At 40.1% G+C, this 25,587-nt stretch overlaps 1 protein-coding gene across 3 annotated transcripts in view; it reads right to left on the bottom strand.

Moving 5' to 3' along the window:
• Positions 1-25,587, bottom strand: part of FILIP1 (filamin A interacting protein 1) — a 103,180-nt gene that overhangs the window by 66,845 nt on the left and 10,748 nt on the right. For 2 of the 3 annotated variants that reach the window (XM_032104840.1, XM_032104842.1), the window contains exon 2: positions 7,825-7,963. The exons of the other annotated variant lie outside the window; for it this stretch is intronic. The gene's annotated coding sequence lies outside the window, so the exon portion shown is untranslated. The remainder of the gene's footprint in view (positions 1-7,824; positions 7,964-25,587) is intronic. 3 annotated transcript variants of the gene reach the window in all.

The following is a 25,587-nucleotide window of genomic DNA, read 5'->3' on the forward strand; positions in this document are numbered from 1 at the left end:
TTATGGCACAGATTTACAAAGAACAGAGTTTATGCTGGTATAATTCCATTAATTTTGTCATTTTCAGGAAAACTTGTGGTTTCATCCAGAATACTTTTACGTGAGTAATGCATGCTAACCAACTAAGGAGTAACATAGACTTGTTTCACAAAGATTCATGTTTCCCAGGCTTCATCTGGAAAAACATCTTGGATGCATGAGGCATGAGGAATGATAAGCTATTAGATCATCACTGAGTCAAAAAAATAAACTTTTATATATCACTCTACCCATGTTTTGATTACTGTGCTTCCCAGCTGCCAGAAAGTACAAACAGGAGTCACAGAGGAGACAGTTCAAGTAGCTGACACCACTAGACAAACATGCCACTAGGTCTGATGAGGGCTGAGACATTTATTCTCTGGAGTGGCCGTGTGGCTGAAAGGGACTAGCCAGGAGCAAGGAAGGTGGCAGCAGTGCCAACTGCCTGCAGTGCAGCCTTTCTAGCCCGTTTCAGCTGAGCTGGGAGACAAGGACTAATCAGCCCTCTTTCCAGCCCACTGGGGAGTCCAGTGCCCGGGAATACCTCTGATTTGAAGGAAAATGGATCTTTGGAGAAAAGTAATGCTGCTGCTTTCTGGGGCCTTGCACGCAGCTGATGAAGCCTGTCTTGAGACACAGCCACTCTCAGAGCACTGGATTGAGCACTGTGCCCAATCATGATTTCTCACATATTGTTTTACAGCTTTCTGCTCCTTTGAGTTAACCCATTTCAAATCAAACTGTGAACTTCACATGAAGACAACGCTAGCAATGTCACCATTAGTTCCAGTCCAAACCTACTAAACATTTGTTTTATCACCTGACAGCCAGAACGTGCCTGGAAAATGGTAAGAGAGGTGATGCAGATTAGCTGGCCTACCAAAGATTTTTCACTCCTGCAGTTGGGAAATCTCTGGTGTTAGGTAAGCACTGGTCATTTCTTTTTGCTGGCAGCAGAGAACCAAGCTGATAACCCACAAGGTGCAATACGCTGTGGACATAGGAACCACACTCTAGTATCTCTAGTATGTAGTTTCTAAAGACCACTGCTCCTGTAGTTTCTAAAGACCACTGTCTCCTGCCAGGACGGTAGAAAACTGCTGAGAGCAGCAGCACACAGGAGCAGGTTGAAAATCATCACAGGTCTTGCCTTGTTCCTATCCTTACTATGACCGACCAAAATACCTAAAAGTGATATATCACTAAGGGAACACAGCGTGGAAGCTAAAGTCATTCCGTGGGCCTTGCAAGCCTGCTTTAACCTAGGAATGAACCAGGGGGCAAACAGCAAATACAATTAGGAAATGAGGAAGCCCTTAGCTCTCTGCAAAATAAGTTTCAACTTTTCACTTTAAAATTACTTTTTATTTCAAAATTAAGTCATATTTTTCACAAGTAGGAGATGAGACAAAAATATTAATGTCCCAAAAGCAAACTCAAAGCTTTCAATAGAGGTAAACTTTTGCTGTCTCTTTCTGACCTGATGTGGATCTTGAATGTGTGTTCTTTTTAGTAGCCATAATTTGCACAGCTCTGGTTTTTCTGAAACCAGTAAACTACTGCTACATTTTAATAATTTATTTTTCTGTTGTTTCAAAAAAAAAAATACAAAAATAATCACAATGTAGATACCCTTAAAGATTTCACAGCAAAGGGAAAAATATTCATCAGAGGACCTGTATCTTCTACAAATATAGTCTCCAAGAGACAACAGTGCAAAAAAAAAACATCTGCAGCATCTCAAATTTCAACTGTCAACCAAAGCAGGGAGCAAGTTCCAAATCTCTGTCAGTGACTCCTTTGTAGGAAGTTTCAGTTGTTGATAGACATGGAGTACCAGCTTGCACATGAATGCCTTGTCATCTGGTGAGATGTGAATTTAACCCCCTCCATTAGACTGGGCTGCCTTCCACCTCCCAAAAGGTTCCTCCTCTGTAAAGTTTAATTGGTTTCAAAACAGGGAGTTAAAAATAGTCTCTGGTACCAAACTTGCCCTTGAATTTCACTATCAATTTTGGTGGTTTTACAATAATATTTTTCCCACTGGGGAAAAAAAAAAGGAATTCTCTGGCTATATGTATACTGGAGATTAACCATGTCCAGGACTCCTCTCCGACTGTGAGGCCAGCTGTCCTGGAAAATACTTCAGACTCTTAAGCCCTCTTAGCATCCATGACATGTTGGCTGCATCCACACTGCCCACTGGGAATTGCTCCTAGCCCATGCTGACTCCTGAAACATGCTCTCAAATGGATCAGGAGGGTGTTAAATGGCCTGGCCAGAAGAGTGCCAAGGACCACTCCAAGAGTTTAGCATGAGTACAGGCATTCGCCTTCCAGTATCTACGCTCATGCCCTGTCACTGTTTAATTTACAACTTTTCCTTTCCACAGCCTTTACAAACAGAGGAAATGGAAAACTAATCAGCCATGTAAAAGGAAAGTGCAACTCACCATAAATACACAGTCCGGAGAGACAAAATAAGCAGTGGGTGGTGGGAAAACAGAAAAAAATCCGAATTTTTCAAGTCAGGTCAAGGCACGCAGAACTCAATTACTTATTCTAGAGGCATATTTTTAAGTTGCTACTGAGGGATGTTTGGGAGATAGAGTGGTTCAGCAGGAGTCGGGAAGAGATGAGGAAGCTGAAGCAGAGAGAGGTTGCACAGCATCCCCACTTCACACCAGGCTTATCCTGGCTTTTGCTGGGCTTGGTGGCACAAATTTTGAGCTCTTCTGCTTCATGTCACTGATAAGGGGACTAGCTCTGTGAGGCTGCAGAATGGTCCTTGTATTATTCAAAGCCCTGCCCTTCACTTGCCATTACTGTTTGCAAAGAGGTAAAAGGAAAGGAGAGTCTTACTTCATTCCTGGCAGTGCCAGCCCAGTGACTGTCATTATTTCCCAGTAATCCTGCAGGTTTTCCACTGACTTCAGAAGTTGTGGCAAAGAAAGTAAAGAAGTAAATGTCAGCCTAACTGATTTAAATAATACCAATGCCTCATGCTGACAGGGAGCTGCACAAAAACCTGCAGATACCTCACCTGGGCATTGGGAACGGCCTCAGCCACTTTAATAGCTTTCACTTTTAGAAACCGTATTTGCACGCCTCGTCTAATTTCATGGTTTCAAAATCCCTAGATAACAACTTCTTCACTCGAAAAGAATGAAGTTAAAGAGTTATCCTGCATGTACAGGTTGAACTGGTTTTGATGGGGTATTTTAACAGCCTTTCAATGTTAATCTGCTTAAATCTTCACCTGGCTTTTTAATTCAGAGCAAAAATTCAGGCTAAGCTGAAAACACAGCATAGTTACTTTGACTAAGGAAGGAAAGGAGAAAGAAGAAGCAAATAAATATCTCTGCATGGGCTTGGTCTTGCATTAGCATTACTAAAATTACATGCTGCCAGATTCTTTAATGTCTGTGATGTCTAAAATCCAGTTTCAGCAGGGATAAAACCTAAGTGAATTGTGTTTGTCTTGTTGCAACTAGCCAAACACCCTACCTTTCTTAACTTTTAAAAAAGGGTTGAATTTTCTTTGTTTTCCTCTAGGATAGAGTAAAATATCCTCAGCTGCTTTTCTTAGAAAGTAATTTCAGTTTAGAGCCATGGAAAGATATTAAAAAGAGCTCCAACAAATGGAGTGGGTGTTTTACAAGCCTACGTGAAGTTAAAATTGTCTGCACTGGTATAAATTCACACTGAGCAGCTTTAAGTATTTCACTTGTGTCATTTAGGTCTCATCCATAATCTGTAGTGTCTTTGAAATGGAGTCTGAGCTCTCTGAGGCTATGTTAGGACTTCAGGCCTGTCGTCCTCCTCAGTAATGCAGCTCCAGTGACCACTGCTAAAGCCCACCATGACTCCTTTTTATCAGGGACAGCGTCCCCTGATTTTCTTCCCATGGTAAAAGGTGCTGGGTAGAGGATGGTGTTGTTCCAGTCTCCCTGTAAGAGGACATGGCTGGAGGATTCCACTGCATTCTGACCCTGGGAGGTCTCAGTTTTGCCCCTCTGAGTCAGTCCTAGTCTCTCTAAAGAGGTTGTGCCCTTAATTTGGGCACATCAGTGAACCGACTGATAAACTGGGGCTGGATCCAGAAATGCATCATCACAAAGGCCGACTTTTCTGATGGGTGGGGAGGCACTAGCAGGTATTTGGCACCTCGTTATCAGCATCTGACACAGTGTCACACTTGGTGGCAAATGTTTAGGACACGACAGAGGCTGTGGGACTGCGTCCACCCCTCACATTCCCTGCTATAACCAACCCTGACAACTTCATATTAATGAGATCACGAACTCAAGTGACTTGTGCTGTTGGGATGGATTTTCTAGAAGGCATCAGACCTCTGCTGGAGGTATACTTCTGCCTGAGAGGGGCAGAGAACCCAGTATTTCTAACAAGCATTGAAAACAGTCAAAAGGTGACCCTTACTGAGCTCCCTAACTGGGAAATGAGCTCATTTGATTCTCCAGCCACAACCTCTCATGCTAAACTCTTTTCTTGGGAGAAAGAGTGCAGGAATTTGGCCATAATTGTACAAAACAACTACTTTAAGAAAGAGCAATAATAAATGGATCTACATTAGCTTTCTTTTAGTTAGAGAAACTAGAGACTAATTTTTATTAATGAAAAATATGAAAAAATTTAATAATAAAATTTTCAAGTTCCTATTTCATATGAGGAACTGTATGACAGAAAAGCAGTGGGGATCTCAGTGTTGCTGAAGGGAATTGGTGGGTATCTCTAAATATTAAGGCATCATTGGATCTTGGAATACAAATTTAAAAGAGCAATTTGACATTTCCCAATAATGTCAAAATTTTGGTCACCATCCAAAAAAAAAAAAAAAGAGAGAGAGGAGAGAGGTGGCATACAGAGATGGCATATTATTGGTAGATCAGGTAAGAAAGCAGCATATAAGTACACCACTGTTCTTCTTTATTTAGTGAAAAGCTGTCTGACCCAGCAGTTATGTAATATCTCAGCATTCCGTATTTGTTCCCTTAAATATTTTTCATGTGCCTTCAAGGAAGTTTAGGTGATTGAGAAATTATTTTGGGCTGCTTCTCCTGTGTGGCGGACCCAGTGCCTTGGCAAGGACCTGGTGCTGTTGCTGCTGGCAGCTCTGTCATATCTTGGCTCTGCTGGGACCAAGCTGTGATTGGGAAAAGGAAGATTAGCCAGTTTTCCTCCTTTGAGGAAGCAAATCCACCTCTTGTCATATTAAAGGTGCCATACCTAGTTATCATAAGAAACAAGATGTAAGAGAGTATTCTCGTCTGTTTGTTTCACATTTCATTTACTGTGAGAATTACCAGTGAGAATAAACCTCACTCAGGTTTCTATGCCAAGTGAAAGTGTCTAAGTGAGCTTTCAGTACCACTGCTTGCTCCTTAGTACTCACTGCAGAGACCACAGATAAGAGCTTTTCCTTATCTGCATTTGTCCACATGCAGACTGCATGAATTTCAGAGGTAAGAGAGTTTATTACAGACCTGCCCAGATGAAAGTTAAAGGGCAGCTCTCCAGAGCATCCAATAGCCAACTGGTAATCACAGCTGTCCCAAAAAAGCAAGCTCAAACTAAACAGTTGAGCCTCCACTGTATATATACTGAAAATATTTCCCAAGGCTTTCAGAAAAGTCAGAACAAAGGCCTCATGTTGAATGAATATTGCCTTACTTTTAGTAATTAAGAATATTTTATATCTTTAAACCTGAAAGACTCTGCTAAATGAAATTGAATCCGAGGAATACATACACCCTATGCCTCCATATTAAATTGTGTAACTCATTTAATCAAAGTAAATTCAAAAACATGGTATTCTACTAAATCTTTTCAATTCATCCTGCGCAACACCACTGACTGCAAAAAAAACCCCTACATAAATTTAAAACCAAAAAATTAAAAAATCAGTCAGCAGTTTGTCAGTTGATTCTAGGCCTGCAAAACCACCCTGATATGAAATGGCCAGAGAACTTAGAGAAACTCTGCACAGCTAGCAGATGGCCATGGGCTCAACCTAAGGTAGCTGTCAGGCTTGCAAAAAATCTCTTTATTCTGATTGTACTTACTGGTACTGTTATTACTTTTTGCCATCAAGAAAAACAAAAGCCTGCATGAAAAAGTGCTCAGCAGCACATCCCAGTGTTGTGGAATGACTTGGCTGCAGCACCAGATTTCCAGGCACTAGAATTCACCTGGCCATAGCCTGCGGAAGCAGCAAACACCAAGGATTTGACACACCTTGGACTTGTTGAAATAAGCATATGTGTCAAAGACAAAGGATTACAGTTAAAGCGATAGGAAAGCCTAGAAAATAAAAATATTGGGAGAACTCAACACTTAGAATTATGGTACAAAAGTCATGGACTGGTGTGGCAAGTCCCTTGTCCTCTGCTCAGCTGGGGTGCAACACAAGGTCTCACAAAGGATTTCTGCAGGTAGCCAAATACATGACATTACCATTCAAGTAAGCAAGAACAAAGCTGGGGAACTCTGTGTAAATACTTGTTACTGACTGATCTCTTACACCTTGATGATGCATTTCTATAAAGGAAATAAACCCAAAAAATTGTTCTTCTCTTTGTATATTCAAAAAAGCTGAGAAGTGCAATTATATTAGTCTTGCTCAAACCTCAGAGAAACGTTTCTAAATATCTATAAAGGCAAATATTAAATAAATGGTTTGCTGAAATAATGGAACAGTTATGGGACTTCATAACACATGCATATTTTTAAAAGAAAGAAAGAAAATACTGGAGGGGGGGAGTAATTTTTTTTTTTGTTAATTGTTTTGAAGTCCATAACTAGAAACACATCATTACCAGTTTGTACTCACATCAACTTTATATCAGAGAAAAGTTTTGTTTGCATAACATTGACAGTAACTATATAAATTCAAGAAAGCAAGTAACTTATGCCAAGTTAATGTCAATTAGCATATGAATGACAATTTAAGGAGGATTATATGATGTATTGCAGGTTTGAAACAACTAAAAATAGAAAAGCTATACAAGCCATAAAAATTGCACAATGTACAACTTTCAGTTCCAGGAAGATTGTGTTTGCAGTCCTTGACTTCAAATGGAGTTGCTTTCTGACTGTTGGGACAGATCTTCTGGGGCCATAATTAATACAGACAGTCCCAAGCTTTCCAAATGACTCAGACGTTTAAAAATATGATATGATATTTGGCTTAAAGTTGTGAAATTTTTATAAAATCATTTAGTATTTGCCTTCCAGTTTTTGAGCTGGTTTCACAGTTTCAAAGTATGTTCTAGCACCTTGAGGAACTTTAAAACTGGAAATAAAGAATCCTGTATAACCAATGTGATACTAGCAATGGGGCTTTTAAAAGACAGGAAAAATCCAAGATGATTATTGTGAGGCATGCAATATGGTCATAGAATTCCATGGTGCCTGCTGCAGAGCTCCTTGTTACACTAAGTCCTTACCTCAGGATGCTTATTTTTAACTTATTATGCAAAAAAATTCAGAGAAAATTATGTGCATTCAGGATGTCCTTGGGAATCCTCGACAGTCCCCAAGGGCTTTAACAGCTCTGCAGTTCAGATGAGCCTTTGAAAAACTTTTGGTTTTCATGTTCACATTTTCATGTTTTGAAATAAGTCCTTTTGGTTGCCTCCTGGAGCTGACATCTGCAGAAAGCTCAGGTATTGCTTTCCAGCCATGCTATTGCAACATCATGTCCTGAATGTTATTTATTTAGGAGTGTGGCTCCACCTGGGAGCTCCTGCTTGTCGGCAGAACAGCCCATGGTGTGCAGTAATACCTGTGTCGAGGGATGCTTCCAGGGCAGGGGCTTCGCTAGAAGCTAGGTCCGGAGGGGCGAAGAGGGAGTTGAGGGTAGAGATGTCCCTGTGCCATCGCTCTGCTGCTCCCCTGAGGCTGACTGGGGTCCCTGCTGCTCCCTAGAGAAGAGATAAGGCTCAGGGGCCGCACACCAGGAAAAAGAGAGAAGCAGCATGTTCTGCTTGTCTGCCAGCTAGCCAGCAGGCCAGCTAGAAAACACAGGATTCCAGATTTCAAGTGGCTTGAAAATACTTATATTTTTTATTTAGAGACTCCCATTGTCTTTATCCATGTGTTTCCAAAGCCATGACAGTGCACAGTGGCCTGAAGAATCCAGAATACACGAGGTGAGGCATTTGCAGCTATGATCCAGTACACCAACCAGGTGGTGAAACCTCACACTCCCTCTGCCTCCAAAGAGCTGCTATCACAAGTCACAGCTTTCTGCCGTAATTTGGCAATCAACACCAAGAAACCCCCTCCATCCCAAAAAAAGCATCCATAATGAGGGAAGGAAAAAGCTGGTAGGTGATGTGCTGGGTTCCTCATTGAGTCGAGCAGTTCTGCAGAATATGTGCAGTGCAATGACACGACATGGTGAAATGACAGCAGAGTATTAATGACACTGCAGGCACTCTGCAGAGTTCTGTCTGCTCAGTGGGAACACAGGACTCCTGTGGCTGGCCGAGCTGGCCAACCTGCAGCACAGCAAGAGATGCAGACTGGTTTCTTTCACAGCCCACAAAGCAAACAAAGGAAGGCTGGGAACATGGTGACAACTCCAAATTGTATGGAGGTACAGAAGACATGCAGGGAACTAGGAGCTTTGTGCCAGGAGAGCTGGGGATGTTACAGGGCATATGGGGATCAGAGCCATCACACTGGAGGGAGGCAGGGTCTCATGTTGATAAAAGCTCATTCTTGCATTTGATTAGTTTGCATAAACAAACAGAATTGTGGATTCCCTGAATTCTGCCCTGACCCTCTTGACTGAGCAGCATGGTTACGGCATAAACAAAGTTTTGCAGGTGAAGCACACTCCAAAGACAGCTGGCATGGAAACATCATAGCCAGTGGGTCTGGGCAGTGCTGTGTCCAGGCAGGCTCAGTGGCAGGACTGGTGGGCCACAGAGTTTCTGAGGGCCGTGAGACCATGGAGGTCTTTCCTGGGCAAGCAGACCATGGTGTTCTGGGAAGCTGTGATCTTTTTAAAAAAAACAGCAACAATTTTGTTCAACTCTACAAACTGACTGATATTTAAATAATTTATATAATTCTAATAACAATATAGTCATACAAGGAACATTACCATTTAAGGAACAAAGCAGGACTACTGCAGTATCTAAGTTAATAGCAGTCAGAACTGTGTATTAACCATTTGCTCCTTATTTCTTAACAAATTGTATGTGAATTCTTGCAAAATAGTAAGTATCAACTTCGTATTTGTATCTTTTTTTTTCCTTGTCCTGAATGGAAAGAGCAAGATCTATTGGATTATGAACAATATAAGGAGAGATACAGTAATGAAATCTTAACCAGCTCTAACACAGTTAAATTGGTGCATATATATTAAGGAAAACTTAGCTTTACATGAAGGTTATTTTATTGATAAATATTTTCGTTTTCTAGAAAATTTGCTTAGGGAACTTCAGTCTTGAGCAACTACTTCTTGGAAAAGATTGAGCACTTACCCATCTATTTATTTATTTATGAATAGCAGAAAACTTTTCCTATATGTGCAAGAATTCAGGTTAACTTGCTGTTATACCCACAAGCCCTGAATCACATCTCTCATGACAATTTACAAGAAGCAAAATAGAGATAACTTGTATGAGGCACATGGGATTTACAGCAGTTAATTTTTTGCCCTCTGAAAAGTTTATCCTTCAAAAAAATTCAGTGACAGTTTTCTCATTAATTTGAATGGAGGAAGAATCAGGACTACTGCCTTTAAAAGTTAATGTGCAACTATCTAGATCTTAAAAAAGAAAATGAGTCATGTTTCACAATGAAGAGCTGAATTTTCAGTGCAATTTACACAATGTAGGAAACAAAGAAGAGTTTGCTGTCAACTAGTGCATACTAATTATTAAGATGCAAAAGGGATGGACCAAGGCTTAGTGGGTCAAATTCTGACTTCATTTGCCTTTACTCTTCAGAGTTTAAAGATGTTACTCTGGATTTCCATCAGCCTAAATGAGATTGAAATCTGATGTTCTGTAAGCAGAAAAGTGGCATTATTCACAATTCGCAGAAACCTTGTTCACAGAAGGCATTGTATAAAAATAGGCCCCTAAGGGTACTTTCCTTCCACTGTTGATTGTTTTAAAATAATTTTACAAGTGTAGTAACTGCACCTATATCTTCCCAAGAAGAGAAATCCTGGAACTCTGATAGGACTTAAGTAATTTCCATCCTCTGATACCTGGCCAAGCAGCAGGATAAGGTAGATGGGGTATATTCTTTGGAAAACCTTTTTCTTCATTAAACATTAAAATATCTCAAGATAATATTTATGCCTATACATGTCTTCTTAATATTAACTAAGTGGTGCCACAGTAAATATGGTGAGCAAAAGAAAGGGTCAAGATGAATATCACTGTATTAGTTAAAATATTCTCCATTATACAACAGTGTGTTGTACTAAAAAGCCCACGGGATTTTGCTGCTGAGTTGAATAAAGCTGGTATTTCACACACAGACATCACACAGGTGCATCAAAATGTTCCTAAACCCCATGTTAGGCTAATGAAAGACAAAGCTTTGGTTGCAGACTTTGCAATTACTAGCCACTTTAACCTAGCAGGGCTGCAATAACATCACAGCCCTTTGCAGGATGAAGGATGAAGCAGGATGCTTCTTGGACTGCCTTTTGCATCCCAGTTGTTGAGAGTTTTATCATGTGCACTAAACAGAATAATTTTTGTTTGTTACTCTCAGCAGAGTAATAAGAAGCCATTGATTCTCTGTAGATTTGTTTTGGAGAAAGCTTCTCATCCTTCCTCATTCACATACACATGCTCCTCTCCCCCAGTGAAGCAGGGATCAGGAAACCAAACCTAGCAGAAAGCTGAAGTTTTCTTTGGCACATTTGCCAAGATACCCTAATGAAAGAGATCAGTTAAAGTCCCCCTATCCTCATTGATCTACAAGCCACTGTTCCCAGGAATCTCAAAGGAAAAGCCAGGGAAAGCCAAGAGCTCTCAAAGCTGCTTTTCACTCCAAGCTCCAAGCCCCAGGGGCCACACTGGGGATAGTTCAACAAAGGGCAAGTCCTTCTGGATAGACAGTCTGGTGGGCTACTGTGAAGATCTGGCTGTGCACAGCTAGTCAGAATGGGACACAAAATGAAGCTGATTTTGTCAAGCACTCTACACCCCACCAGCACCACTGGACAAGGCTTCAGGATGCATGAAGGGCCACCTCCTTCCCAGGATCCACCGGCCACCACGGCGGCAGGAGGCGTGCAACAGCTTCCACTATCAAATCAGCCCTTTGACTGTCATCAGAAATGTTTGTTAGAATTACAGTTCCATTTAATGTATTGTCAGTGCCCCAAGGACCCAGGACCCCACACCAGCCCCCCTGGGGCCATCAGCCCCAGCCCCAGGATTGCCACAGCAGGGCTGGTCTCCAGCTCCACACTACCCAGCCCTGCCCTGCTCGCCCATGGATGCCACCAAGGTGGGCCCACAGCCCATCCCAGGCTCCTCTTATCTCCAGGAGTGTACCTGATGCCAGGGGCTGGGGCTGTCCCCACCTGTCTCCCTCAGGTCTCTGGTCCCCAGGGGATTGCCCCCCCTACCCCCATCCTCAGAGAGCAGCCACACCTGCAGTGTCCTGACATGTATTTCCTCAATTGCCTGCTTAACTGCTTGTGTTCAGGGTTGGGATTCTCCTTTGCACTTGTTCAAGAAATTGCTTGTATTTTAAAAGCTTTTCATTTTCATGGATCTTCATATGTGCATGTAGTAAATTAAATTTGTGCTTCCCTTTTCCTACAGTATATTACAAAAGCTTTTTTGCTTTCTGCCACAGGGCAGAAAAAGTCTGAAAAAGAAATCAGCATGTTTATTCCTGAGAAAAGAAGGACTATAGAAAAACAAATGCTCCCCCAGTATCTCTCCTTTACACTTACAGAGACATCCTACTCCAGTGATCCCGATCCCAAGCACTGGGATGTCAGGCTCAGCATGACTGGAAAAAAGTTTCTCTCTGAAGCTCCCTTTGAAACTTGATTAAACTATCAACTCAGTAAGAATTAGAAGTCAAACAGCCAAAAAAAGGTTGCTGTCACAGTCTTAACAGCTGGCAGACAGGAGTTTCCTGGAGTTTTCCAAGAAGCTATGGTACAAGAGACCAGGGGATAGTGGATTTGACCAAACATCCTTTTCTCTGTGGCCTGGGAGGTGGTGAGATCAGTTGTACCCACATTCTCTTTTGCTTTCTGTTGGCTCACACCAACAGGAGCACTGTGCAGATACAGCTCCAGGGAACCAACCCTCTGAACTTGATAACTGAAATTTCTTCAGGGTAACATGTGAATGCAATTGTTGCTTCTCCAGGAAAGGTTCATCACATATTTTACAGTGTTCATAGGAATATTCCCAGTCAATAATTGTCAAACAAACTTTCAAAATGCCAGACTCATTTCTTCAATGATTACTGTCACAAATCTAACCAACTTCATACAATGGTGGCTGAGGATCCCAACCAAATAATTTTCATTTATTTCCCAGCTTATGATTGAAACCCTAAAACCTTTCATACTGTGATTTCAATCAACAACTTGGAGAGAAAACCCCACATTATTTCTAATAAAGATCCCCTTAGAAGATTTCAAAACCTTCACTCAACCTCCTAAATATTTGGCACAGCACATGCTTGCAAGCCTGAAATTATTACTCTGTTTGCTATGGTTTCTTTTATTACTCTATTATACAAGACTGCTGTACCTTGTCATTTGTAGCACATTACCTCAGACTTGTTCAGGTACAAAGATGGACTTCTGGGATGATCAGGGTAATCGAGAGCCTATCATATGAGAAGACAGAATGAAGAGCTTGGCTTGTTTAACTTGGCAAAATAAAGTCTGTTAAGGGATCCAGTTGCTGTGTATAAATATATCAGAGAGGCAAACATCAGGGAGATGGGAGAGCCATTTCAATTAAATGACAATGTTGGCAACAGAACACAGTGGCACAGATCAGCCAGAATTTAACCTATGCTAGAAACCAAAAACAGGTTCTCACAGGGAGCAATGAGATTTGGGAGCAATTTTCCAGTTGGAGAAACAGCAGCAAAAATCCTAGATGCACTCACAGTGGAACTTGATAAGTTTATGAAGGGGATTATAAAACATGATTCCTGAAATATTATAACAATAAATTTGATCACCCATTAGATCCTTTCCAGTCCTGTGTTCCCATATATCATGCAGATTCTGTACACTTCAACCATGCATGCTTCAAAACAAGATATGCCAGCATACTTTATATGGTTCAAGCTATTTAAAAACAAATCAAACCAAACCAAACCAAACAAAAAACTCTAGCCAAATAGTTCAGTTTAGTAAGTGTATTTCTTCAGGGTACGGATAAAACTTAAATCATTTTCTCTCCCACAACGACAATAAATTCAATAGAACCCAAATATATTACAAAATAAACATCTTTTGTATTTCGTTGTCCACCACTGAAATTCCTAAGATTATTGATAATTAGTTCTACTTGTCATCTAGAACTGTTTAAGGTTTATTACAATTTTTATAAAATATTTTATCCATGGCTTTAAAACCTTTGCAGCTGAAGTTCAACTGTTATTTATGGTATTCTGCTCTAAGCTATAAATTAATTAAGGACAAGAACATTTTTGTGCTAATGCATTTTATGTTGGAGGGTATCCAAAAGATATAGCCAAAGGAACAGAATTATGATTGTTTCTAATTTATGTTGGTCATAGCATGGGTTGAACACGTGAGAGGAAAGATTTTTTTAAAAACAGAGCCGTCTGGTTTTGGAGATACTTCATTTTTTTTCATGCTTAAAAGGTTTCTTATGCTGAGCTTGAAGTAAAAACCCATGAACTTCTACAAAGCAGAAAATTTCTTGGGTAAAAAAAATAGTTTGTAAAAATCTACTTCCACCAAAAGCAGTAAAATGGTTACCTAAAAATTAATCATTTATTAAAAGTTCTTCTTTCTAAATGCACACTCATACACATTCACACAGAGAGCCCCCATGAACAGGACCAAACTATAGCCATGATAGTACTACACATATTTTCACTTTCCTATAGCTCCTACTTGAAATTTTGATGAAAATGCCAGCATGCTATCTTCATATAAATTATACTAGCACCGTGAAGGCAAATTTTACTACAAAGATGCCCCAAAATTACTATAATATCATATCTTAGGATACTTAATAAGATAAAATTCTGATTCACTCTACTCTCACCTAAGATGGCTTGGGGTTTCCTGGTTTTATTAGTTCACTGTTTTAGCCAGCATTAAAAATTAGTTTAAAATCTCTCACCTGTTGTTCAGTTTCTTGTGAGCAATGCTGAATTCAGGTCTCAACATTCAGCATTATATACTCAGGAAGAAAGGATCCAGAAGAATGGAAAACATGTCTCCATTGTCATCAGTTAATGGATGGCTTAGGACCTGAATTACTGACTTCTAAAATATTTTCCTATCTTATATCCATATTCTTTTGAAAACATTCTAAGTTTCTGACTTTAATCAAAGGTGGTGAAAATCAAGAGTCCATTTACATATTTGTTTGTCTCCATAACTTTGCATGAATTTCTTCATTTTAAGGTTTTTTTTTTACCATATTCACTTGGATTGCACATTCACTTGTGTTGTGAAGGAACAACTTCTCTAGCCTCTTCTTACTCAACATCCTTCCTTCATGCCTCTTTACACTTTCTTCTCTCAAGTAAACAATCACAGTTTCACTTTTGACTCTGACAATGCTGGTGATTTTCATCATAGCCTCTGTTCCTATTCCCATTTGTGCTGGTTTTGGCTGGGACAGAGGTACTGTTCTTCACAGTAGCTGGTATGGGGCTGTGTTTTGGATTTGTGCTGGAATCAGGGCGGATAACCCAGGGAGGTTTTCCTTACTCTTGAGCAGAACATGGACAGAGTCAAGGCCTTTTCTGCTCCTCACCCCACCCCACCCCACCCCATCAGTGAGGAGGCTGGGGCACAAGGACTTGGGAGGGACAGGTGACCCCAGCTGACCAAAGGGACACTCCATACCATATGGTGTCGCATTCAGTATATAAAGCTGGGGGAGGAAGAAGTAAAAGGGGGACATTTGGAGTGATGGTGTTTGTCTTCTCAAGTAACTGTTACCCGTGATGGGGCCCTGCTCTCCTAGGGATGGCTGAACACCTGCCTGCCCATGGGAAGTGGAGGATGAATTCCTGGTTTTGCCTTCCTTGCATGTGCAGCTTTTGCTTTACCTGTTAAACTCTCTCTATCTCAACCCACAAATTTCCTCACTTTTACTCTTCTGATTCTCTCCCCAGTCCCACTGGGGGGAGGGATTGAGTGGCTGTGTGGGGCTGAGTTGCCAGCTGGGATTAAACCATGACACCAGTATATATGATTAAGGATTTAATCAGAAGAGATATGCATTTTTCAAGTGATTTGCCTCAGCAGTCCACATAACACATATATATCAAAACAGCCTTGTTTCCTCCTTAAACTGCTACTTTTGTCTCAAGCAAAATTAGTTCTTGATTTGAACAGAAACTGTCCACATACTTTGAACTCTTTGTGAAACTTTCAGAAATTGGTCATGAGTAAATGAAGACTGATGAATTTTCAGGACTGATGTTCTGAAATATTTTGTCTTACAGGTGGAAAATATCCTTGCTAATTTTAAGAGAAAACTCTGTCTATGTTCAAAAGAAAAAGCTATATACTGTCTGACACTAGATTCTGGATTCACACATTATTAATTCTGAGAAATTCTGATACAATCCTCATGGGCCACATTATTTTGTTCATGCTTGTTTGTCAGAAACAAGAGATAGCTTCACCAAGGTATCTCCAGCACTGTAGGTTTTAAGTCCATGTTGTGACTGGTTAAAGTATAGTAGAGCTCTGTAAGGACTGCTAGTTTCTGTGCTCCATTTGAAATATTAGTGAGAAACAGTGTAAGGATGGTCAGAAAGTGTATGGTACTAAGTCTAGGTTTAGAGCCCTGGACAACAATTTCATGTGCAGTTTTTTTATTCACTTCCTGTGGAGTGAAGACAAATCTGTTCTCAAGGATCTCTCAGCTATCAGATAATTTCTGTGCATTGCAGCAGCCAGAGAGCATTTGCCTTTGCCTTTCCTTCTTCATCCACAGCTTAAGGAGCTGAGCTCTGCAGGGCTCTGGCACTGCCTGCCTTCCATCCTTGTTGTGTCTGGGAAGGGAGCCAGAAAGGTGAGTGATGCTGACATCTTTCAAACCCATAGAGTTCTAGTAAAAAACTTGTCTATGCTCCTGTCATGTTCTGGCACCTGCACTCTTTTGCTGGTTATTGTTGCTTTACATGGGCTTTGAAGCAGTGTCCACCACCAAACAGAACGGGATGGTTCTTCACACACTGAACAGCAGAACTGAGGAATGCCTTCTCCATGGATGCAGAAGTTAACATGACTTGGGAAGAGACATTCTTGGCAGAAATACTCACTCATGGTTACTACACAAAAAACCCACATTGGGTTAGAGCAATCTCTTGAACTGAAAATAGCTGGAGACAGAAAGAGTACTCAGGGGAAGCTTCAAATCCTTGCCATGCACTTGCTTTCCCCTGCTGGCAGTTTTCAGCTGCTGGTTCGTGTGTTGGTTGGTTGGTTTGTTTGCTTGCCCAGAGGGGAGTGCAAATGCAGTCCCCAGCTGCCACTAATTATGCTGTGCAGTTCCTTGCAGTTGACTGAATTTCAGGGGCTTGCACTGAGAAGCCTTAAACCTCACTTTGGGAAAACCAGTGGTGGCTTACTACCAATTTAGTAAACTTCTCTCTCTTCATCTGATTGCTTATGACAGGACATGGACTAAAACCGAAGGACTTGATGCTCAGCTATTTTAAATTACTATGGCTTGGCTGGCACCCTTGAAAGCAGGCTTCTTTGTCCCACTGTAGTTCTGATGTGAAAAACATACTGTTATCTCAGCAAGGATAGTTTATTGAACTGTTTTGTTCAAATAAAAAAGACTTGTATTTTTAGAAGCAAAACTGTAATTCATACCCTACAACAACAAAAGCCAACCGTATCCTGAGCTGAGGTACACAAAAAATTATAATACCTCCTGGCAGGTGTCTGGAGCTGACTTATGTTAGTCTTAAACCACAAAAATTTGTTGCTATTACTAAGCAGTTCAAGTGTGAAAGCTATTCTTGCAAAACAGTAACTAATGGGCCTGCAAATAAGAACAGAGCAGCAGGGAACTACAAAACGTTATCTCAGAAGTACTTGCCTCACCCTTAAATGAAATCCAAAAGCAACTCTTCCCATGAAACAGAAAAGAAGGGCAGAGCACGTTGCTTGTTGCTGAGCATGTGAACAAATTGCATGCCATAGCTCAGATGTCACAGCACTTTTTCAATAACATTTTTAAGCTTTCAGTAATGCCTCAAGCACCTAAAATTAAAGGTGAAATATCTTGGAGAGGAAGGATCTTAATCTTATGTATATTTAGGTATTTATTGATGTAGCAGTTGTTCCACAGAAACTGTTCAGCTGAATTAGCGCTGGAGCTGCAAGTTTTTAAACTATCTGTATCCAAATTTTTGTAAAGCCAAAAAAGACTAATTAAGATAATAGTAATGGAAACAATAATTATGTTTGCAGAGCTACAATTTAAAAGTGCATTGAGTTGCTTCTTAATTGCAGAACAATCTTATATCTGAAATCATTAGCAATGTTCACGGTGCATGTCACAACTAAAATTCCATTTAAGGATATTTGTAAAATTATCTCTTTTTTCACTTAGCCATTTTGTTCAGGAATCCCTTTCTTATGGATGGGTTGATAAAATACGCATCACTCAAAGCTCTGTAAAGAATGCAGCCTCTGCTCTGCTTTATGTCAGATCATTTCATCAGCTCTTGGAAAAGGATTTGGACAGGCATGTTGGCAGATGAAAGTCTGTTGGTTTACTCTAAAACTGTGATTTTCAAATTTTAACAAAACATGCATTGAACACAGGGCATTGAAAACTTAGGGAAGAAAATGGGTGGTCATTTTTACTTCACACTATCATTTCAGGATGGAGTTGCCTCTGAGGTTCTGCTTCACTCACAGGAGTGAACCAGAGCTCTAAGGCACCATCACAGACTTTCACAGGAGAGGAAGTCCAAGGAATTCATCCAGTCCTCACGAGCTGCAAATTCCAATGCTCTACTTCTGCATGGAGCAGTGTAGAAGGCCCTGCAAGGCTGATATTCCCACAATGTAAGAGTTGTGTGCTCCATCTGCTGAAGCCAAGGGCTCAAAGTGGTTCTTTGAGTTTCTGGTTGGTTTGTTGACTGTTTACAGTTTAGCTGTTGATGTATCAAGTTTTGGGAATTTTTTTTCTGACGGAGCTTAGAATTGCCTGTATGAGTTTTTTGTCTTACTCATTGAACTGTTGTCCAATAAAAAACAGTCCTCCAAAACCACATATGGTTAAAATTAACTTTTTTTACTGGCTTTTTTTTCCTTGCTTACATGTTGCCTTTTGAAAAGGAGATAGTCCTGTGAAATCGTGTGCACAATTGTGCCTGTAGCTCTAAGCACTGTTTGTCCATAAGGAACTAAGAAGACCCAATGAGGTATTATTAGCTTTGACTCATCTGACTGAAGTATCATCTGCTGTGCTCATTAATTAAGATAGTTCAGGTGGAAACACTGATCCCTGAGCTTTATTAAAATTGTCTGTGTTGTTTTTCCTTTTTACTCATCTAAAGAAAAGAGAAAAGGAAAGTAGATGGTAAAAAAAGATGCAGAGGAGATATACTAAAATAATGCATAAGGATCTAACTCAAAAAATCAGTTTAAACATGTCACAAAATGTTTTCCAATGCTAGAATTTTCCAGTCTTAGAAGTTCAAAATATGCTTGGAAAAGAGTCAGTCTAGCTGTAATTGTGGAGAAGTCTGATTCAATAATAATAAAGTATATCTTTATAATGCAGAAATATTTTATGTGATTGTTCAGATGATCCCAGGCACTTGGTGTGCTCAGATGAGTATGACATGAGGATTATGTCTAAACTAGGAGATTAAGCAGTGCCAGGGCTTGGTCAAAAGTTTGACATGAGCTAAACAGTGGTCTTCCTAGAATGGTTCAGAAGTTAGCCCTGCCTGGGGATTGGCCCAGGCGGAGTTTGGCAGTCTGAACATAGGTATCAACCTGTTTTGAAGTCTATGCTTAAAAATGTAGGTATGACCAGGCAGTGACAACAGGACTGAGGGTCAGAGAACCATCACCGGCACTGTCTAGTGTCACTCACATATTTTTAAGTGTTTCTGTATGGCTTTCAAACTGTGAGAAGTGTAAACACAGATTTTTGCTTTACAGAACTGCAGGGGAACTGCAAAGCCCTGACTTTGGAGAGGAGGGCAAGCAAGTGAGAAACACTGAGACAGATGGCACAGTCAGATGGAATGAATTCCTGGGGGAGTGCAGCAGGGAGAAGAGGAACAGTGAGCGTGGTAAAAATATGGGAACAGCAGTTGCTGTAGCTGCTTCTACAAGAATAAAGCAGGTTGAACAAATTGCCTTAGGAGCCTGCCCTGTGCCCAAATCCAAAGGGAAGAACTAAGAAGACAGCTTTGCGGGGAAGGGTGGTGCCATGCAGATGGGTGAAGCTGGAGAGTTGCAGCTATTAGAGATGGATTGGAGACTGAACACTTCCAAAGCTCACTGCTGGAAGATGAGCTGAGGTGGATGCTGGGACACAGAGAAAAGTCCAACTTGCCTGTCAGGCAATGATGAATGCTAAACCGTGCAACGGCACAAATCTCACACCACAGAAAGAAACAAACTGGGATAATTCTGATTCCAAATGTGAATTAGCTGAAGATTGAGATAAATTCCTAATAAAAGCATATTTACACTCGCAAAGTGTCAGTGTGATTGTTGATTATTCTCTGTCTTCCCAAAGGCAATGTTTCTATCCCACAGAAAAGGTGATGGCCAATATTTATTACTGGCAAAGAAATCCTGACAGACAGGTACGAAGGTATCACAAAAGGGCTTGTCACCATGCTATTCCTCACCAGCGACCCTCCCTAGCAGCAGGAGCAATCATGCTATCCACACATCTTTTGCCACCATGGCATAGGCTCTGCTGAGTAAGTATTGCTGAAACAGAAAAAAGAAGAGCTTTCATCTCATTTTTTTGTGCTGTAGGCCGTAGCACCAGATGAAGAAGTAACTGTGGGAAGAGTGTTACTTAACCCAGTAACTGTGAGGTGGAGGTGCTCTCTGGAAATGGTACGTGCCTGAGTCAGCTGCAATAGGTGAAGAACTGGGACAGCTTTTAGCATGTGTGGGCTATTCTGAGACGTTAGTTACAAATCTCTACCAGGTATCTTTGGTATCACTAAGGTATCCTTGGTGAAATGCTTTGTTCAGTGGCTCTTAGCCCAGCATAATTTTCACAGGAATGGCAAAAGTCAGTTTGCTGCCACAGAGTAGTTTCCTGGCTGAATCTCAGTAGATCACTCTGGAACATGGAGACATTAAAGCTCTTCAGCAAAATGGTTATGGGATTGTTTTCACATGGGCAAACAAGAATTTTCTCTCAACTAATTCTTGGAAATGCTCAAAGCATTCTAGTTGAAACTTCCAAAAACAATTCAGACTCAGCCAGACATCCAGCCTGAACAACTGAAGTTTGGCAAAGCTGTAAACAATTGGGCTTCATATACGTCTAGATTTTTAATGAAAAATGTCAGGCAAACTTAGATAGGGCTTTGTTATCAGCTTGCTGTGCAGTATGTGTTCTCTTCTATATTCCAGCCTAACATTTCATTTGTAAATCAGTTGTTATACCTAAGTTATATTACAGTGTTTTGATATAGCATTTAGTATCTGCTTACATTTATACTTCACATTTTCATCTGTTTCAAATTCCCAGTTGATTAGCTATATTTATCAATAATACAGCAAAACTTGAGAATAAGAGAAATACATCAAATGCCACCATTAACAGAGTTTCAGGTTATTGTCTAGGTAAGAGAAATCTGTCTGCTGCGCAAAAGTATCTAGATGGAACATCTTGATTTCTAACAGTTTTTTCTTGATTTTAAGGAAGGACTTACAAAGAAAAGAGAAAGCTACTGAAGAGACTCAAGATGTACCTAATGTTGATAAGAATGTTCATCAACAAATCCATTCCCTCCCTTCTGTGTTCTAAAAGGAGCATTTTTAAAGATGCTAAAAATAAAACCGGAAGTTTCATTAAATAAATTAATATATTTTTGTTTGTAAGTAAAACATCAGAAGTGGTGTCTGTTCTGACTTCCACTGTCTTATTCTTGGTGGATTTTGTGGTTTCTTAGAGAATACATGAAAAGGGACATGATCATGATCTGTGAAATGACATACACAGCACATTTTCAGACATGCCCTAAGAAATTTCTAAATATTCCTTATTATTATTTCAGACAAACTTTCTAAGTTTTCTTCTTTATTTTATCTGCAAATTATGCCTATTTTGGCAGCACTCAAAAAATATGTGAAAATAACATAACGTCTGCAATTTGTGCTTTCCTGCCTACAATGCTCTATGGCAGCACTTACAAGATGAACCAGTCCGACACTGCCAGACTTTTGTGCAATGTCCTTGGGAATTTTGACCTATTAACTACAGCGGAGTTTTAATGCAAGCTTTTTCAGGCAGGCTTGTTTCCCCAAAGAAAGTGTTTTAATTTGAGGAGTTAACACAGATGAAATGCCCCTCATCAGAGTTAGAATCCAGTTGATTCCACTGAACTGCAGGACAGAATTGAGAAGTTTTACCATCCTTGAGAAACCTGTGGAAGGGGAGTTGCTCCAAAGAAGACAAAATAAATCCAGTATAACACGACAGTATGTACACTAGGTATTTACTGAACTGTCAAAGACTACATAATTTAACACCATCACCTGGCACAGAAAACAGGTTCGCTGCTTTCTTCATAGTATAGTGACACTGTATTATTTCTTTGTATTGGTAGATATGTTTTCCAGTGACGGCTTTGTGCTTGCTTAGGTTCTCTCTCTGCAGAGAAATGGGAATATGAGGTTAATACTAATATTCTCCAGCCATAAATCCGGCCCCATGGGCTCTAGAGAAGGGTTAGGACACCTTCACACTACCTCTAAAGGCTCAAGGATGCGCTTTTCTCAGCACCTGGTGTTACAGCTATGCAACCATCCTGCTGCTTGCCTTTTGTGGATTCCCACCACAGGGGAACTGGAAGCAGAACAGTCTGATTAGAGGCTGCATTTGAAATTATGCTGGGCAATTTCTTCTAGTAATCAATTCATTCTGCCTAAAAGAATGGGTTTGAGCACTCTGAAGCAGATTTGGGTCAAATTCAGTATAAAATTTAAAAGAAAAAAGAAATTAAAATGGAATATATGAACTGCAGAAACAGTTCCTTTTCCTATTTCTGACGTTTTTCCCCACACTAAGATCACAGGAAGTCAGAGGTACTATGGGAGGGAAGTAGAAAAATTTTAAGAAAATTATTTCTCTGCCTTTTTTTCACAAAAGTCCCAATTTTCTATCAAAGCCCAGTAGTGTCTTAAGTTCTTACAATACAGAAACTGTTTTCCAAATTGTGTGCAAGATTAAAAAATGGGTATTTGAATAAAAATGTGTGAATTTTGAGTCACAGGGCGTAAACCAACTCTATCACTTTTCACGTAGCTTTGGGTCTTCCCAAGTGTTAGCTCTTGCTCCAGTGAATATTTAAATATTTCATACAAAGTTGACTTTTTTCTGCAAAGAGTGAAACAGTCAAAAATATTTTCCTTGGAGGTGTGTTAATGTCTATACTGTAGCAAAAAAGTACTCTAAACTTTTTCTTTCTGGGTTGTTTTCATGGGTTTTTTTGATGGTTCCAAACTCCCACTTTTCTTCCTGTTCTTTAAATTTTGATAGATGTACCCCATAATAAAAGCAGTCTTTTAAAGTCTAGCAAAATATTTAATCTAAACAAAAGCTAATGGATCTCACCGCAAATCCTGAAAAAGACCTCCCAAAAAACATAGCAAAACATTTATTTGTTTTTATTTTTTAATTCAGTCATCAATCAAAAAAGTACAGATATAATTAATTTTCCTGAGAATTCCTCTGAAGGACTAACTGAGCAATGCCTCCTTCTCACTTGTCCTTGTGTCTTTCTCTTACGTGTCAACTGCTTTTGAAACCTATCCTCCAGCTGCTTCTTTCTTACAGATATGGATGTTCAAGGACAGAACTGGGAGCACTGTAAATGTTCTTGTTTTCTCTTGGGGAGGAAAACAGTCCTGCATTTGTGAGAAGTTCCTTTTGTGGGTGAATCACCACAGTATTACTGAGTGATTGACTATGATCTGAAAACTTATGTGGACCAAGAAATCTTAGCCTGTTTGCTCAGGGATTATACATTAAGATGGATAAAATAATTTCTATATCATCTATGGTAACAAGTATAACTAAAACAAAAATATAAAGTGACAATTAACGTAAAATGTAAAATACCAGTTGACATACTGCAGAGCTACATATGCAAAATTATTTTTATTCCCAGGCTCTAGTTCCTGGTTTTTTAGGACGTGGGAGAGGGGATGAAGGGAAAGGAGTTGTTGCTGCACAATTCACAGATGAGAGATGGCTGATGTGCTCCCCCAGCACACGACCTGACTGCAGCCCTGTGTCTGCTGCTCCATTACGAGTGCACAACTGCACACTTGCAGCGTTGCACTGTGATGCAGGCAAAGCCACAAGGAAGGCAGCGTTTCCAGCCTAAGGGAGCCTTGAGACACAGTTGATGTTGGGGTGAACTGAAATGTTATCTGTCAGCTGTAGCTGTCAGCAAAAATATTAAAGGAATAGCAGCTGCATCATGCCACAAGAAGGGGAGTAGAGCAGCCGTAGCTCCAAAATAGATTCTAGAGTCAGAGAGAGTTTTCTTTTAATGAACTCCAGTAATAGTCAAGGACCATTTATCTTCTAAGCTGCTTTGAGCTATCTGATAATGCTACTGCTTTTAAAATGTTTTAAACAACTGGTTGAGATGCAAGTAAAGAAGAGTTATTGAGAACAGGACGTATTGAAAGGTATGTTACTAAAGCTTTAAAATGTAATTTTTCCAACAAATTGTTTTATGCTTCTGTAGCTTTAAATTTGCCCTCACCATTTTATTCTCTAAGTTCTGATACAGCAATAAAACTGATATGACAATAAAAAAATCATAACTATGTTTCTCCGCTGGAAGAAAAATTATTGGCTTATTATAACTTCTGTAGCATTTATTCTTCCTTTTCAGAACATTTAATTAAGAAGATACTAAGTTATCCTGAAAGTATTTATTAAAGAATAGCATCTTACATTCTTTTTGGATTGTCATTAAAGAAAATAATAAAGCAGTGGTCTCTTTGGGATCTTGAATTCCAAGATAAATGTAATAAAGCTTGTGGCAGTGTGTTATTGTTTACTGCTTGGAAAAACTTACGCAACAGCAGAACATTGCTCTGATTTTTGAGCTGCTGCTAATGAAGTACAACCAGACAGGGTACAGTTGCCATGAGTCAGGAAATGTGGATGTTCCTGGACAGAGGCCAAGGGAGCTTAGACACACAGAGATGAGATGTATATGCATCCTTTGGAGGAGACACACTAAGTTGTTTTGAAGCATCTCAAGCTGCCTGATCCAAGAAGTAACTAAATGACCACCCTGAAAAGAGCTCAGTAGCTGCCTGTTTCTCAGGGCCCCTTGTTTTCACATCAAGAAAACAATAATGAAGTAGGCAGTCCAGAGGAGCTTAGAGATCAGATATTAGGTTCAGTCATGAGACAGTAGGTTCAAAACCCTGAGGGCTTAACTTTGTTCTTTCACTATAAAAAGAAGAAAAAAAATCCCACAAAAAACTCACCAATCCCATACCTCTAAATTAATAAAAAAACAACAACCCAACAACAGCAACAGTAAGAAAACAGCAACCAACCAACAACTAACCAAAAAACGCCCCTGATGTGCTACAATTTGCTGTGAGACTTTGAACAAACCTTTTGAACACATATTCTCCTATAGTATTGTATGAGGTTTTTGTAAGAGAATGGATGATATCACTGTACACATGGAGAGAAGCTCCACTCTCCACAGTGACAAAAAATGTGCTGAAATGCTGCTACATTTCAGTACAGCACCATGGTATATCTGCAACCCCCTTTCATTCTTTTTAGCATTCTAAACCTCATTACTGTGGGTCCCTATTTTTTTAAGTGAAATTAACTAGGATCATTTAAAAGAAACCACTGGTTTCTTTTCCTTTCCATGCCTCTTTCTTGCATCTGAATATAACTGTCCCAGGAGACTGATTTTTTTTTCTCTTTTACTAGGTGTGTTTTCCTTATCACAACCCTTCTCTGTGTCATTTCCCAAAAGGGAGCTACAGCTTTCACTCCCCTCCCAGCAGAGCAGGCCATGCAGACTGCTTTCTGTGCTGGTACACCCAGGTATGTGGGTGGCTGCTTGGACTTCCACGCTTCAC

Source organism: Corvus moneduloides, chromosome 3 (genome assembly GCF_009650955.1).
Source record: "Corvus moneduloides isolate bCorMon1 chromosome 3, bCorMon1.pri, whole genome shotgun sequence".
Lineage (NCBI taxonomy): Eukaryota > Metazoa > Chordata > Aves > Passeriformes > Corvidae > Corvus > Corvus moneduloides.